Source organism: Ceratotherium simum, chromosome X (assembly GCF_057802395.1).
Source record: "Ceratotherium simum simum isolate JZ-2026a chromosome X, ASM5780239v1, whole genome shotgun sequence".
NCBI classification, from domain to species: Eukaryota; Metazoa; Chordata; class Mammalia; order Perissodactyla; family Rhinocerotidae; genus Ceratotherium; species Ceratotherium simum.
Window position 1 is genome coordinate 61,822,731 of NC_141940.1, and position 17,203 is coordinate 61,839,933.

The following is a 17,203-nucleotide window of genomic DNA, read 5'->3' on the forward strand; positions in this document are numbered from 1 at the left end:
GACCCACCAAACAGCTATGGCCAGCAGGCAAATGCAGACGAGCCCTATGGGCACAACTGCCAGCAGACGCAGACAGTTTCAGAAAATATAGTTCCTGCCAACCCCCCCAGAGGTGGCAGGTGGAATCTGTAATCTGATACTACTACAAATGCCTTGGCAAAGGATCAGTTCATCTTACACCATTAAAAACCACAGTAACACTTCAGAGAAGAAGCAAAATGACAAGTCTCCAGAAACCAATCTTGAAGTCACAGAAATTTAAAATCTAAATAACAGAGAATTCAAAATAGTTGTCATAAAGAAACTCAACAAGTTACAATAAAACTCAGAAATACTGTTTAATGAACTCAGGAATAAAATTAATGAACAGAAGGAATACTTCAGAAACAGGATTGAAACTCAAAAAAAAAAAAAGCGAAACAGAAACTCTGGACACGAAGAACACAATGAATGAAATAAAAAACAATCTAGAAACCTTAAAAAACAGAGCTGATGTCATGGACGACAGAATTAGTGATTTAAAAGACAGAAACATAGAAATGCTTCAGGTGGAGGAGGAGAGAGAACTAAGACTTAAAAAAAATGAAGAAATTCTTCAAGAAATATCCAACTCAATTAGGAGATGCAACATATGGATTATAGGCATTCCAGAGGGAACACAAAGGGAGAAAGGAGCAGAGAGCTTCTTCAAAGAAATAATAGCTGAGAATTTCCCAAACCTGGGGAAAGAACCGGACTTACAAGTGCATGAAGCCAATAGAACTTCTAATTACATCAATGCAAAAACACCTTGCCAAGGCATATAACAGCAAAACTGGCAAAATTCAATGACAAAAAATATTAAGGGCAGCGAGGCAGAAGAGAATAATCTACAAAGGAACCCCTATCAGGCTTTCAGTGGATTTCTCAGCAGAAAGCTTACAGGCTCCAAGAGGTTGGAACAATATATTCAAAATACTAAAAGACAAAAACTTGCAGCCAAGAATGCTCTATCCATTGAAACTGTCCTTCAGATTCAATGGAGAAATAAAAGTTTTCCCAGATAAACAAAAGCTGAGGGATTTCATCACCACTAGAGCTCTCTTAGAAGAAATGATCAAGGATGCCCTCATACCTGAAACAAAAAGATGAAGGTTTACAAAGCCTTGAGCAAGGAAATAAATAGACAAAATCAGAAAATCGCAGCTATCTATCAGAACAGGTTAGCAAACACTTAATTATAACGTAAAAGATAAAGGGAAGGAAAGCATCAAAACGAACTCCAAACACTTCAATTTAGTCACAAACTCAACACACAAAACAGAATAATTTGTGACAACAATAACTTAGAAGGGGAAGAGGAAGGGGGGTGGAAACTGCTTAGGCTAATGGAGATAAGAAGCTATCAGAAAATGGACTATCTCATCTATGAGATCTTTTATACAAACCTTATTGTAACCAAACAAAAAATCAGAGTAGAGCCACAAATCATAAATAAAGAGAAAACTGAAAAAATCATCACAGAAAACCACCAAACTCAAATGGAAGTCAGAAAAACAAGGGAAGAGAAACAATGGAAATACAGAAAAAACTGGAAAACAAGAGATAAATGGCAGTATTAAGCCCTCATATATCAAAAATATTTCTATGTAAATGGATTAAATTATCCAATCAAAAGACACAGAGTGGCTGGATGGATTAAAAATCAAGACCCAACAATATGCTGCCCCTAGGAAACACATTCTCAGCTCTACAGACAAACAGAAGCTCTGAGGGAAGGGACAGAAGATGATATTCCAAGCAAATGGAAAGCAAAAGAAAGCAGATGTTCCCATACTTGTATCAGACAAAGCAGACTTCAAGATAAAATAGGCAATGTGAGACAAAGAGGGGAAGTATATGAGGATAAAAGGGACATTCCACCAAGATGACATAACATGTATGAATATATATGAACCTAACACAGGAGCACCCAAGTATATAAAGCAACTATTAACAGACCTAAAGGGAGAAACTAACAGCAACACAATAATAGTACGGGACTTCAGCACCCCATTTACATCAACAGATACATCATCCAGACAGAAGGTCAACAAAGAAATAGTGGACTTAAATGAACAACTAGAACAGATGGATTTAATACATATATATAGAACATTCAATCCCAAAACAGCAGAATACACATTCTTATCAAGTGCACATGGAACATTCTCAAAGATAGACCATATACTGGGAAACAAGGCAAGCCTCAATAAATTTAAGAAGACTGAAATTATAACAAGCATCTTTTCTGACCACAGTGCTATGAAACTAGAAATCAACCAGAAGAAAAAAGCTGGGAAAGTCAGAAATATTTGGAGACTAAACAACATGCTACTGAACAACCATTGCGTCAATGAAATCAAAGGAGAAATCAAAAAATACCTTGAGACAAATGAAAATGAAAATACATAATACTAATTCTTATGGGATGTAGCAAAAGTGATTCTAAGAGGGAAATTAATAGCAATATAGGCCCACTTCGACAAACAAGAAAAATCTCAAATAAATAACCTTAGACTACACCTAACAGAACTAGAAAAAGAAGAACAAAGCCCAAAGTCAGCGGAAGGAGGGAAATAATAAAAAGTAGGAGAGAAATAAATGAAATAGAGAACAAAAAAACAGTAGGAAGGATCAATGAAACTAAGAGCTTATTTTTTGAGATGATAAATAAAATTGACAAACCCTTAGCCAGACTCATTAAGAAAAAAGAGAAAAGACTCAAAGAAATAAAAGTAGAACTGAAAGAGGAGAAATTACAACAGATACTGCAGAAATACAACAGATTATAAGAGAATACTATGAAAAACTATATGCCAACAAATTGGACAATCTAGAAGAAATGGATAAATTCTTAGACTCATATAACCTCCCAAAACTGAATCAAGAAGAAATCGAGAATCCGAATTGACCAACCAGAGGCAAAGAGATTGAAACAGTAATCAAAATCTTCCCCCCAAAAATGGAAGTCCAGGACCAGATGACTTCTCTGGAGAATTCTATCAAACATTCAAAGAAGATTTAATACCTATGCTTCTCAAACTATTCCGAAAAATTGAACAAGATGGAACACTTCCTAACTAATTCTATGAGGCCAAAATCACCCTGATACCAAAACCAGACAAGGACAACACAAAGAAGGAAAACTATAGGTCAATATCAGCAATGAGCATAGGTGCAAAATCCTCAACAAACTATTGGCAAACCAAATACAGCAATACATTAAAAGAATCATACAAAATGATCAAGTGAGATTTATATCACAGATGCAGGGATGGTTCAACATCTGCAAATCAATCAATGTGATAAACCACATTAATAAAATGAGGAATAAAAATCACATGATCATCTCAATAGATGCAGAGAAAGCATTGGACAAGATCTAACATACATATATCATAAAAACTCTCAATAAAATGGGTATAGAAGGAAAGTACCTCAACATAATGAAGGCCATATATGACAAATCCATAACCAACATTATACTTAATGGTGAAAAAGTGAAAGGCATCCCTCTGAGAACAGGAACAAGACAAGGGTGACCATTCTCCCACTCCTATTCAACATAGTACTGTAGGTTTTTGCCAGAGCAACCAGGCAAGAAAAAGAAATAAAAGGTATCCAAATTGGAAAGGAAGAAGTGAAACTCTCACTGTTTGTTGGTGACATGATCCTATATAGAGAAAACTCCAAAGAATCCATTGGAAAATTATTATAAATAATCAACAACTATAGCAAAGTTGCAGGGTACAAAATCAACTTACAAAAATGAATTGCATTTCTTTACACTAATTACAAACGAGTAGAAAGAGAACTCAATAATAAAATCCCATTTACAATTGCAACACAAAGAATAAAATATCTAGGAATAAATTTAACCAAGGAGTTGAAAGACTTATAAACTGAAAACTATAAGACATTATTGAAAGAAATCAAAGGTGACATAAATAAATGGAAAGATATTCCATGCTCATGGATTGGAAGAATAAAAATAGTTAAAATGTCCATGTTACCCAAAGCAATCTACAGATTCAATGTGATCCCACCCAATCAGAATCCCAATGATATTCTTCGTGGAAGTAGAACAAACATCCTAAAATTTATATGAAACAACAAAGGACCCTGAATAGCTAAAGGAATCCTGAGAAAAAAGAACAAAGATGGAGGCATCACAATCCCTGACTTCAAAATATACTACAGGGCCGGCCCCGTGGCTTAGCGGTTAAGTGCATGCTCTCCGCTGCCGGCGGCCCGAGTTTGGATCCCGGGTGCGCACCGAGGCACCGCTCCTCCGGCCATGCTGAGGCCGCGTCCCACATACAGCAACTGGAAGGATGTGCAGCTATGGCAGACAACTATGTACTGGGGCTTTGGGGGAAAAATAAATAAATAAAATCTTTAAAAAAAAAAAATATACTACAAAGCTATAGTAATCAAAATAGCATGGTACTGGCCGAAAAACAAACATACAGATCAATGGAACAGAACTGAGAGCCCAGAAATAAACCCACACATCTATGGACAGCTAATCTTTGACAAAGGAGCCAAGAACATACAATGGAGAAAGGAAAGTCTCTTCAATAAATAGTGTTGGGAAAACTGGACAGCCACATGCAAAAGAATGAAAGTACAATTATCTTACATCATACACAAAAATTAACTCAAAATGGATTAAAGACTTGAATATAAGTGCTGAAACCATAAAACTCCTAAAAGAATATATGGGCAGTATACTCCTTGCCATTGGTCTTAGCAGCATTTTTTTTAATAACGTGTCTACTCAGTCAAGGGAAACAAAAGAAAACATTAAAAAATGGGACTACATCAGACTGAAAAGCTTCTGCAAGGCAAAGGAAGTGATGAACAAAGTGAAAAGACAACCCACCAATTGGGAGAAAATATTTGCAAATCACACATCCTTACAAGGGGTTAATTTCCAAAATATATAAAGATCTCATACAGCTCACAACCAAAAAAAAATCAGACCAAAAAATGGGCAGAAGATATGAACAGACAATTTTCCAAAGAAGATATACGGATGGCTAACAGGCACATGAAAAGATGTTTAACATCAATAATTATTAGGGAAATGCAAATCAAAACTCCAATGATATATCACTTTATACCCATCAGAAGTCCTATAATTAACAAAAGAAAAACTAACAAGTGTTGGAGAGGATGTGGAGAAAAGGGAACCCTCATATACTGCTGGTGGGAATGCAAACTGGTGTAGCCAGTATGGAAAACAGTATGGAGGTTTCTCAAAAAATTAAAAATAGAAATACCGTATGATCCAGCTATCCCCCTAATGGGTATTTATCTATAGAACTTGAAATCAACAATTCAAAGAGATTTATGCACCCCTATGTTCATTGCAGCATCATTTACAACAGCCAACATGTGGAAGCAACCCAATTGCCCATCCACTTATTAGTGGATAAAGAAGATGTGGTATATATATACAAAGCAATACTACTCAGCAATAAAAAAAAAAAGACAAAATCATCCCATTTGGAACAACGTGGATAGACCTTGAAGGTATGAAGTTAACTGAAATAAGCCAAACAGAGAAAGACAAACACTGCATGATTTCACTCATATGTGGAAGATAAACAAACGTGGATAAAGAGAACAGATTAGTGGTTACCAGAGGGGACGTGGGTAGGGGGATGGGCAAAAGGGGTAAAGAGACACATATTTATTGTGACAGATAAAAATTAGACTATTGGTGGTAAGCATGATGCAGTCTATACAGAAATTGATAAATAATAAGGTACACCTGAAATTACACAGTTATAAACCATTATGAGCTCAAAAAAAATAGACAAAAAACATAAATGTTTTGATTCTGGTTACAAAGGTGTAATTTACCATATTGCTATAAGTCTTGGTTAGCTTAAGAGAAGAGAGAAAAAGGTTTCCTTAAATCTGGAAAACAAAACATTAAAAAAAATCAGCAATATTTCAAACAAAAAGTTATAAAAATTATAATCATCCTCATCAGTTCATTCAGTTCCCTCAAATTCTTGATCTAGATCTTTTGTTAGCAATTTTATGAAGCCATCAGTTTCTTCATTAGAGTTCTGTAATTTTTTACCCAGGTCAGTTTTATGATCTGAAAGTTTATCAGAAACCTGTATTCTAGAGTAAGTGTCCAAGTCTTTTCCATGAATCTCTCTGAAGATGAAACATATTTCAAAAGCATCACAGTAAAACAATAACTGTCTGTAAATGACAGAAGACTTAAAATGGCATGGTTAAACATTTGATTACAATGTAATTGGCAAGGAAATTTGGTTATTTCTGTGACACATAACATTTTAAGGTAATAACTAGAGTTATGACTGATAACATTATACCAGGACATAACAGAAAAAAAAATACAATTTCTAGAAAATTTATATTAATAACATATGCATACTAGGATATTCATATAGGACGTTTAGCATCAATTGACAATGCTTCCGAAGTAATTTAACATACCAAACAAGCCTAATTAGTTTAAAAATAATTTGGAATGTTGCAGGGGACCTCTGGAAAAATCCCTAAGTTTCTTCCAGGTCAAAAATACTTCATTTTTAGAATCTGATTTTGGTATGTTTGTTAAAGATGGTAAAGGTTTGGACACTGGACTAAATAGGATCACAGATCAACATGAAACAATACTTAATTACCTATTTAATCCAGGTGGCAATAAAAGAATAAAAGCAAATACAGAAGGTTACATAGCTGTTAGCAAAACAGCTCTTTTAATATTAAGAAGACTCAGTTTTCCTAAGTAATCAAGGACCTGATAAAGATAACAAACACAGGAAATTATTTTGATAAAACATAGAATCTTCATCTTCTAGGCAGAGCACTCAAAAAGGTAAAGAAACATTCGTTTTAGCAAATGAAAGAAATTAAGTTATAGTCTTACAATACACTTACAGTACACTACTGATATTAAAACTTAATTTTAAAACCCTTTAATAACAATTCAGTTTTTTTTTGAATATTAATAGACTTTTTTTTTCACTTTTTGTTTATTGCAGTAACATTGGTTTATAACATTGTAAAAATTTCAGGTGTACATCATTGTACTTCTATTTCTGCATAGATTATATCATGTTCACCACCAAAATACTAATTACAACCCATCACCACACACATGCACCGAATTATCCCTTTCACCCTCCTCCCTCCCCCCTTCCCCTCTGGTAACCACGAATCCAATCTCTGTCCCTATGTGTTTGTTTATTGTTGTTATTATCTACTACTTAATGAAGGAAATCATGTGGTATTTGACCTTCTCCCTCTGACTTATTTCACTTTGCATTATACCCTCAATGTCCATCCATGATGTCACAAATGGCTGGATTTCATCGTTTCTTATGGCTGAGTAATATTCCATTGTGTAATATACCACAGCTTCTTTATCCATTCATCCCTTGATGGGCACTTAGGTTGCTTCCAAGTCTTGGCTATTGTGAATAACGCTGCAATGAACACATGGGTGCATGTACCTTTACAAATTGGTGCTTTCAAGTTCTTTGGATAAATACCCAGCAGTGGGATGACTGGATCATATGGTAGTTCTATGCTTGATTTTTTGAGGAATCTCCATACTGTTTTCCATAGTGGCTGCACCAGTTTGCACTCCCACCAGCAGTGTAGGAGAGTTCCCTTCTCTCCACATCCTTTCCAACACATGTTGTTTCCTGTCTTGTTAATTATAGCCATTCTGACGGGCGTCAGGTGATATCTCATTGTAGTTTTGATTTGCATTTCCCTGATAGTTAATGATTTTGAACATCTCTTCATGTGTCTGTTGGCCATCTGTATATCTTCTTTGGAGAAATGTCTGTTCAGGTCCTTTGCCCATTTTTTAATTGGGTTGGTAGTTTTTTTGTTGGTAAGATGCATGAGTTCTTTATATATTTTGGAGATTAAGCCCTTATCAGATGTATGGTTTGCAAATATCTTCTCCCAATTGTTGTCTTTTCGTTTTGTTGATGGTTTCCTTTGCTGTGCAGAAGCTTTTTAGTTTGATGTAGTCCCATTTGTTTATTTTTTCTATTGTTTCTCTTGCCCGGTCAGACGTGGTGTTTGAGAAGATGTTGCTAAGACTGATGTCGAAGAGCGTACTGCCTATGTTTTCCTCTAGAAGTTTCACAGTTTCAGGTCTTACATTCAAGTCTTTAATACATTTGGAGTTAATTTTTGTGTATGGTGTAAGGTAAGGGTCTACTTTCATTTTTTTGCATATGGCTATCCAGTTTTCCCAACACCATTTGTTGAAGACACTTTCTTTTCCCCATTGTATGTTCTTGGCTCCTTTGTCAAAGATTAGCTGTCCATAGATGTGTGGGTTTATTTCTGGGCTTTCGATTCTATTCCATTGATCTGTGTGTCTGTTTTTGTGCCAGTACCATGCTGTTTTGGTTACTACAGCTTTGTAGTATATTTTGAAATCAGGGAGTGTGATACCTCCAGCTTTGTTCTTTTTTCTCAGGATTCCTTTAGCTATTCAGGGTCTTTTGTTGTTCCATATAAATTTTAGGATTCTTTGTTCTATTTCTGTGAAAAATGTTGTTGGAACTTTGATAGGGATTGCATTGAATCTATAGATTGCTTTAGGAAGTATGGACATCTTAACTATATTAATTCTTCCAATCAAAGAGCATGGAATATCTTTCCATTTCTTTGTGTCTTCTTCAATTTCTTTCAGAAATGTTTTATAGTTTTCGGTGTACAAATCTTTCACCTCTTTGGTTAAGTTTATTCCTAGGTATTTTATTCTTTTTGTTGCAATTGTAAATGGGATGGTATTCTTAATTTCTCTTTCTGCTACTTCGTTGTTAGTGTACAGAAATGCAACTGATTTTTGTATGTTGATTTTGTATCCTGCAACTTGACCATATTCGTTTATTACTTCTAAAAGTTTTCTGGTGGATTCTTTAGGGTTTTCTATATATAAAATCATGTCATTTGCAAATAGTGACAGTTTCACTTCTTCCTTTCCAATTTGGATCCCTTTTATTTCTTTCTCTTGCCTGATTGTTCTGGCTAGGACTTCCAGTACTATGTTAAATAGGAGTGGTGACAGTGGGCATCCTTGTCTGGTTCCTGTTCTTAGAGAGATGGCTTTCAGTTTTTCACCATTGAGGATGATATTAGCTGTGGGTTTCTCATATATGGTCTTTATTATGTTGAGGTACTTTCCTTCTATCCCCATTTTATTCAGAGTTTTTATCATAAATGGATGCTGTATCTTGTCAAATGCTTTCTCTGCATCTATTGAGATGATCATGTGATTTTTATTCTTCATTTTATTATGTGGTGTATTACATTGATTGATTTGTGAATGTTAAACCATCCCTGCACCCCTGGAATAAATCCCACTTGATCATGGTGTATAATCTTTTTAACGTATTGTTGTATGCTATTTGCTAGTATTTTATTGAGGATTTTTGCATCGATGTTCATCAGTGATATTGGCCTGCAATTTTCTTTTTTTGTGTTGTCCTTGTCTGGTTTTGGTATCAGGGTAATATCAGCTTCGTTAAATGAGTTAGGGAGCTTCCCCCCCTCTTCAATTTTTTGGAAGAGTTTGACAAGGATAGGTATTAAGTCTTCTTTGAATGTTTGGTAGAATTCACCAGGGAAGCCGTCTGGTCCTGGACTTTTATTTTTGGGGAGGTTTGTGATTACTGTTTTGATCTCCTTACTGGTGATTGGTCTATTCAAATTCTCTACTTCTTCTTGATCCAGTTTTGGAAGGTTGTATATTCTATGAATTTATCCATTTTTTCCAGATTGTCGAATTGGTTGGCATATAGCTTTTCATAGTATTCTCTTATAATCTTTTGTATTTCTGAGGTGTCTGTTGTAAAATCTCCTCTTTCATTTCTGATTTTACTTATTTGTGCCTTCTCTCTTTTTTTCTTGGTGAGTCTAGCTAAAGGTTTGTCAATTTTGTTGATCTTTTCAAAGAACCGGCTCTTGGTTTCATTAATTTTTTCTATTGTTTTTTTGGTCTCTATTTCATTTATTTCTGCTCTGATTTTTATTATTTCCCTTCTACTGATTTTGGGCTCGGTTTGTTCTTCTTTTTCTAGTTCCTTCAGGTGCATTGTTAGATTGTTTATTTGAGATTTTTCTTGTTTGTTGAGATAGGCCTGTATCGCTATAAACTTCCCTCTTAGAACTGCTTTTGCTGTATCCCATAAATTCTGGCATGTCGTATTTTCATTTTCATTTGTCTCCAGGTATTTTTTGATTTCTTCTTTGATTTCTTTGTTAACCCAGTCGTTGTTCAGTAGCATTTTGTTTAATCTCCACGTATTTGTGGCTTTTCTGATTTTCTTCCTATAGTTGATTTCTAGTTTCATACCGTTGTGGTCAGAAAAGATGCTTGGTATTATTTCAGTCTTCTTAAATTTATGGAGACTTGTTTTGTGGCCTAATACGTGATCAATCCTGGAGAATGTTCCATGTACATTTGAAAAGAACGTGTATTCTTCGGTTTTTGGATGGAATGCTCTGTATATATCTACTAGGTCCATCTGTTGTGGTGTGTCGTTTAAGGTCAGTGTTTCCTTATTGATCTTCTGTTTGGATGATCTATCCATTGGTGTAAGTGGAGTGTTAAAGTCCCCTACTATTATTGTGTTACTGTCTATTTCTGTTTTTATGTCTGTTAATAATTTCTTTATATATTTAGGTACACCCACATTGGGTGCGTAGATATTTACAAGTGTTATATCCTCTTGTTGGATTGTTCCCTTGATCATTATGTAATGCCCTTCTTTGTCTCTTTTTATAGTTTTTGTTTTAAAGTCTATTTTGTCTGATATTAGTACTGCTACCCCAGCTTTCTTTTCATTGCCATTTGCGTGGAGTATCTTTTTCCATCCCTTCACTTTCAGTTTGTGAGTGTCTTTAGGTCTGAAGTGTGTCTCTTGTATGCAGCATATATATGGGTCTTGTTTTTTTTATCCAGACAGCCACCCTATGCCTTTTAATTGGAGCATTTAGTCCATTGATGTTTAAAGTAGCTATTGATAAGTATGTACTTACTGCCATTTTTTAACTTTTTTTTTTTCTCAGTGTTTTAGTAGTCCTTCTCTGTTCCTTTCTTCTTCTATACAGAATTGATGGTCACTTTAGTTTGACCTCTGTCTGAAAGCTCTACTCTTTAACTCCCCTCCTCCCTCATGTTTTTGATATCATATCTAACCTCTTTTTTGTGCATTTGTATCCATTACGTTGTAATCATGGAAGTAGATAATTTTTCCTATTTGTGGTCTTTTCTTTTCCCCTTAAATCAGTCCCTTTAACATTTCTTGTAGCATTGGTTTCTTGGTGACAAACTCCTTTAATTTTTGCTTATCTGGGAAAATTTTGATCTCTCCTTCCATTTTGAATGATAACCTTGCTGGGTAGAGTATTCTTGGCTGTAAGTTTTTTCCTTTTAGATCTTTAAATATATCGTGCCATTCTCTTCTAGCCTGTAAGGTTTCTGCAGAGAAGTCAGCTGATAGCCTTATGGGGTTTCCTTTGTACGTAACTTGACATTCTCTTGCGGCTTTTAGAATTCTCTCTTTATCTTTAATTCTGGACATTTTGATTATGATGTGTCTTGGTGTGGGCCTCTTTGCATTTATCTTGTTTGGGGCTCTCTGTGATTCCTGTACCTGGATGTCTGTTTCCTTCCTTAGGTTAGGGAAGTTTTCATCTATTATTTCTTGAAATAGATTCTCTGACCACTTGTCTCGCTCTTCTCCTTCCAGGACACCTATAACACGGATGTTAGTGCACTTGATGTTGTCCCAGAGGTCCCTTAGACTGTCCTCAGTCTTTTTAATTCTTTTCTCTTTTACATGTTCACCTTGGGTAATTTCTTCTAGTCTTTCGTCCAGCTCACAGATCCGTTCTTCTGTATCCTCTACTCTGCTTTTGAGTCCCTCTAATGAATTTTTCATTTCCAGTATTGTATTCTTCATTTCTGATTGGTTCTTTTTTATATCTTCCATTTCTTTGTTGACATTCTCACTGAGTTCATCTATTCTTCTCCCCAGATCAGTGAGCATCCTTAACACTCTTAGTTTGAACTCTCTGTCAGGTAGGTTGCTCATTTCTGTTTCACTTAGTTCCTTTTCTGGGGTTTTGTCCTGTTCCCTTACTTGGAATGTATTCTTTTGCCTCTTCATTTTGCCTCTTTCCCTGTGCTTGTGTCTACGTATTAGGTAGGTCAGCTACGTCTCCTGCTCTTGGATAGGTGACCTTATGTAAGTGATGGCTTAGGAGGCTTCCAGTGTGCTTCCCTCAGTTCTTGTGTTCCAGGGGTGACCCCTATGTGGGCTACATGTATCCTTCTGCTGTGGCCTGTTTGCTCTCCCTGTAGGCGCCCGGGGAGGCTGAGCTATGCTCCTGGCCAGCTGTTGTAATGTTCAGCTGATTGTAGTTGTTGTGGGCCCTTCAGTCTCTTTATCAGGTGTGGGGATCCCCAGCACAGTTGGCTGCAAGTTCTAATACTACATTTGTGTTGCAGTATTTCTTTTAAGTGAGTAGGCCCCCACCGTGGGAGGTTGTTAGGCTCAGGGCCTTACAATTGCTGTAAGCCTCTAGCCTATTAGGTCTCTTGTCAGCTCTCTGAGGATTGCAGCTGGGTGGGGCTGGCCTCAGGCACAGGAGCACCCAATTGTTTCAGGTTTTGGAAGGTGGAGCAAACCTCCTATGTGGGTCTTTGAGAAGTACAAGTCTTCTGCGGCTGAGAAGCCCTGCCGCCCACAGGTCCACACACACAGTCAACACAGTCCTGCCCCGTGTGAGTGCCCTGACCTCCCCAAACGGACCCAGTCTCTCCATGGCGGGAGCCCCACACACTCTGCCACAGCCCCACACTCTCCACCCGCTCCTTGTGCACACCCTGCCCTGCTCAAGTCAGCTCAGTTGCCAGGCTGCAGAGAATCCAGTCACCAATCTATGCAGGCCCACAAGTTGCCTGAGGGCTTGTTGTTGGGTGGGGCCAGTCTCTAGGGTGGGCTGCCTGCCCTGGCTGAGCTGGATTAAATCAGTGCTCTAGCGGGTGGGGCAGACCCTGAGCTAGCAGGCCTCAGGGAGAACTCCAATGGTGTCTGTGTCAGCACGCCCACACCAGGCCACAACAATGACCGCCACCAATGTCCCAGTCCCTGGAGAGATCTCACACCTCACCGAGATGCACTCAGGGCCTATTAGGTGAGTCTCTTGTCACCAAAGCACTGTACACCTTTCTTTCTGTTGATTTTAGGGTGCTTCCTGAAACGGGTGAGTTTGCGTGCGGGCCCTTTAAGAGCCAGTTTTAGTTTCTTTGTGAACCGGGTTTTCTGGGGGTGCTCCCCAGTGTTTTAGTAGCAGGCACAGTCAGATATTATGCCGCTGGTCTCGATTGTGCTGGGTCCACAATATGCCCACAGCAGGGCGCTCCCCGGCTCAGGGCCCCGCGTCTCCAGGGAGGGCTGCATACCTGTGAGCTGCTCCCGGCGGCCGTGAAGCTGGCGGCTTGTGAAGGCGGTGTTTTTCCTCTCCAGAAGGGAGTCTCTGCCTCTTCCACCTCAGTTAGGATTGTCCGTTGTTGCGGGAGTTCCTCTCATCCAGTTTTCAGTTCTGTCTCAGGGGTAATTTTTCCACGAGTAGTTGTAAATTGGCTGTGTCCACGGGAGGAGGTGAGTTCCGAGTCTGCTTACACCGCCATCTTGACTCCTCTCACAATTCAGTTTTTAGTCAGCTTGATCAGCTTGATTACACAAAGAAAATGTCTCTCTCACTCTTTCTGCAACCTTTTGTATACATTTAGTTTTGTCCTTCATAACCAGAAGTTCTAGTTTAGACAAATTACTTTTATTTCCCTTAAAAAAATGTATCTTCATATGACAAGTTTTTACCTTTAAAAATCTTAATTTCTAGTGAAAATAAAGAAATAAACAATTATGAACTGTCTTTTGCATTGGCATTCTGTGGTTTGGCAAATACATAAATACTTTTCATAATTTCTAAAAACATATGCTGCTTAATGTCCAATCTTTCAATAAAGCACAAGATATGTTTACTAATAGACCCAACAGCTTTAGTTTCTCTGTAATAAGAAGACAAAATAGGTAAACTTAGACTTGTTTAGCAATTCATGTTTCAGAACTTTATCCTATTTGAAAACGACCTAGATATTCAATGAATTTTCCATCATTTTATTTAACTTAGCAAAACTTCAAAGGTTCGTTACCAAAGAGGTTTTGAAAGCTATTTTAAGTACACACACCATAAAATATAATTATTGCTTAAAAGTTTATCTATAAACTCTTATCTCACTTACATCTATCTAAATTACTTGCTCCAACAACTATGTTTGGATTACCCACAAAAACTTCATGAGGCATTAGACAAAATTAGCTATCACTCTAAGTCATTATTTTCGCTGACAAATTTTGTAACAGAGATAACGTGAGCTTATCTGACTAATAAACCCAGGTAGAATAAAAACTGCATGTCTACATCACATCCAATGCTGATAACTCTGAGGACATGCCTATTACAATCAAATCAACAAATTTAAATAATATTTTATTTACCAAAGATTATTTTTTAACATGTTAACTTGAAAAACATTTGGGTTAGTTTCTGTTATATTTCTGAGAACTTTAAAACGCACAATTGTTACAAGCACTTGATCTTAATTAAATAGAGCTCTTAATTTTGGCAATACCATCTGGAGGTAGAAAAATATCTCACGTTTACAATATATATACACATAACATACATGAACACAGATGTATACAGACAGAGACCTTATAGCTTCCATTAAATTTTTGCTATGAATCAGGTATAACACAAAAATCACTAGTTTATAAAAGAATAGTTGGATCCAAATTTTGTTTTAGTAGTTGGAAAGAGTTAAGTTCACCTGCTAAATCTTTTTACTAATATTTGTGGAGAGGACATTTAAAAACTTTTTATCTGCCAAATTCCCAAATACTTTCTCCTTTTTTTTTAAGGTTCTACCCATTGAACTAACTGGGATCAGTCTCAGGCAATTGTGGGCTGTGTTTACATTTCTGATTTTGCAGAGATTTGCCAGACAAAGATAGTTGCTTTTAATTTCTCAAATACTTGGGTTGTAGTCCGAATGATATCAGAAGGCAGACTCACTCATCCAACTACATTTTCTTTAATTTGCTTCTTTATATCAGGGAGATTTTTAACTAAGAGGTAAATCAAAAGATTTTTATGTTCTACAACTTCAGGACAATGTACCACACCTTCAAAAAGTCTGCACAAAGCATTTAAAAAAGGCCCTCTTTCTGAGTGCACAATTCAACTCTAGACCAATTCACCTTGGTGGGAGGTTTGAGGGGGAGCTTCCATTATTCTTGCTATCAGTCCCTGAATATCAGCCTCCAGTTTCCATCTCACACTGTATGGGCTCAGGTAACCCTATTGACTCCCTTTAGCATGTTCAATTAACATTGCCTAAAGGGCGGATTTATACATTCTCTGTTTTACAATACCAGGCAGGAGAAATGATCCCAGTGCCACAGAATGTCCATCTCCATAATACAATCAGGCAAGAGAGATGCAATCACTTCACATAAAGCCCATTCAAATAAACCAATTCTCCCTCAAACTTTCATCTTAATTCCATGAACTCTTATACCTCTAACCATAGCTTCCATTAGGACCTCATCAACAAGTCTGTCTTATAATGTTGGGTAGGGAAAGCGATCATGGCCAGACATAACATCAATTCCCATAAAACACTCAGGCAAAGTTGACATGACCTCTTCATATAATACTAGCTCAAGTATTCCAACCTTTGTAGTCCTACCAATCCTTATATTTTTATGTTTTCTCAATCTAATTGTAGCCTGAGTCAGGGTCCCACCAATGGGTTTTGGTACCACAGCTTGCAGAGTTCCTGCATCAAGGAGTCTCGGAAATTTCTCTTTTCTACCTCCCAGTCATTTTACCCATTCCTGGGCAAAAGGCTTTGAGTTCTCAGTGAGAGGTTGATCCAAGGGACCTTGGCCCTTTTGTCAATCTTTAACTTGATTAACCAGCGTTAACTGTTCCCTCAAGTGATTGTTGGTCAGGTTTCTCATTGTGATCTCCACATTCCAGTTTTTAAAACTTCTCCAAACTGGGGTAAATAGAGCAAACTTATTTGGGGCCCTTTAATGTTGGAAGGGCCAGTAGGGGGTCCCTTTGGCCCACCCAACTTTAGGTAGTGGTATATTAAAACCTTTGTTTTAACCCTATCAATGTGCATTTTATTCAACTCATTTTTTAATATCCATCTAAAGATTTCCATACTGCTGTGATATGTCCCTTGATTCTTCCCGTTCTGATTCCTCTTTGTTTTCCCCCTTACAATATTTGCTTTATTTACCTTATTTCCTAATAACCCTTTTAAAAATTTCCACCTTGTTGAGAAGAGTCCCTTGACTTTCCCCTCTGCATCTTCCCATTCCCTTGTTCATCGAATTAATGCTTTCATTAGCCTCTGTAAGACCCATGAGAGGAAGCTGAGACCCCAACTTTGATTAAGTTCCTAAGGCTAGTTGTTATTTCTTTATATACACCTTTTTAATTTGGTGTTTCCATAGGTAATAATAAAATAGCTGTTTATGATAAAAGCTGTCTAAAAATTTTTCCAATTTAGAAGTTTTTCCAAGTAAAGGATCCATCCACTGGCCATTGATAAGTAGGATCTTAATGGCAACTCAAACCAAGGCTTAACCTTGGACATAAAAGGTGTCCCCAGAAAAGAGTGCAAAAGAAGCATCCCTCAGAAGATCTATAAAGTTTACTCCCCAAAATAGTCTAAGAAAGCAAAGGCCTTCATTGCACAGGTGGTGAAGATGGTGTAGTGAAAATGATGTCTCTGGTGTCCCATGGGAACATGGGACACCTTTAATCACAAACCCACTAATCTGTGACACCGGACAGGCACTGTTGGAATGGGACTTTTCCAGCACTAACGAGCAACGAAGGTTGAGACAACAAAGGCCCCTTATGGACTGGGATCGCTTTTGACGAACTCCCCTGAGAGCTAACACAGCCAGATAAAGAGTGTCTGGAACACCAGTCTATTTGACTGGTCACCAAGGTGCACTCTGGTAAACGCACCTTCTGAATGGTGGAGACCAGAGAAAATATTCTCACT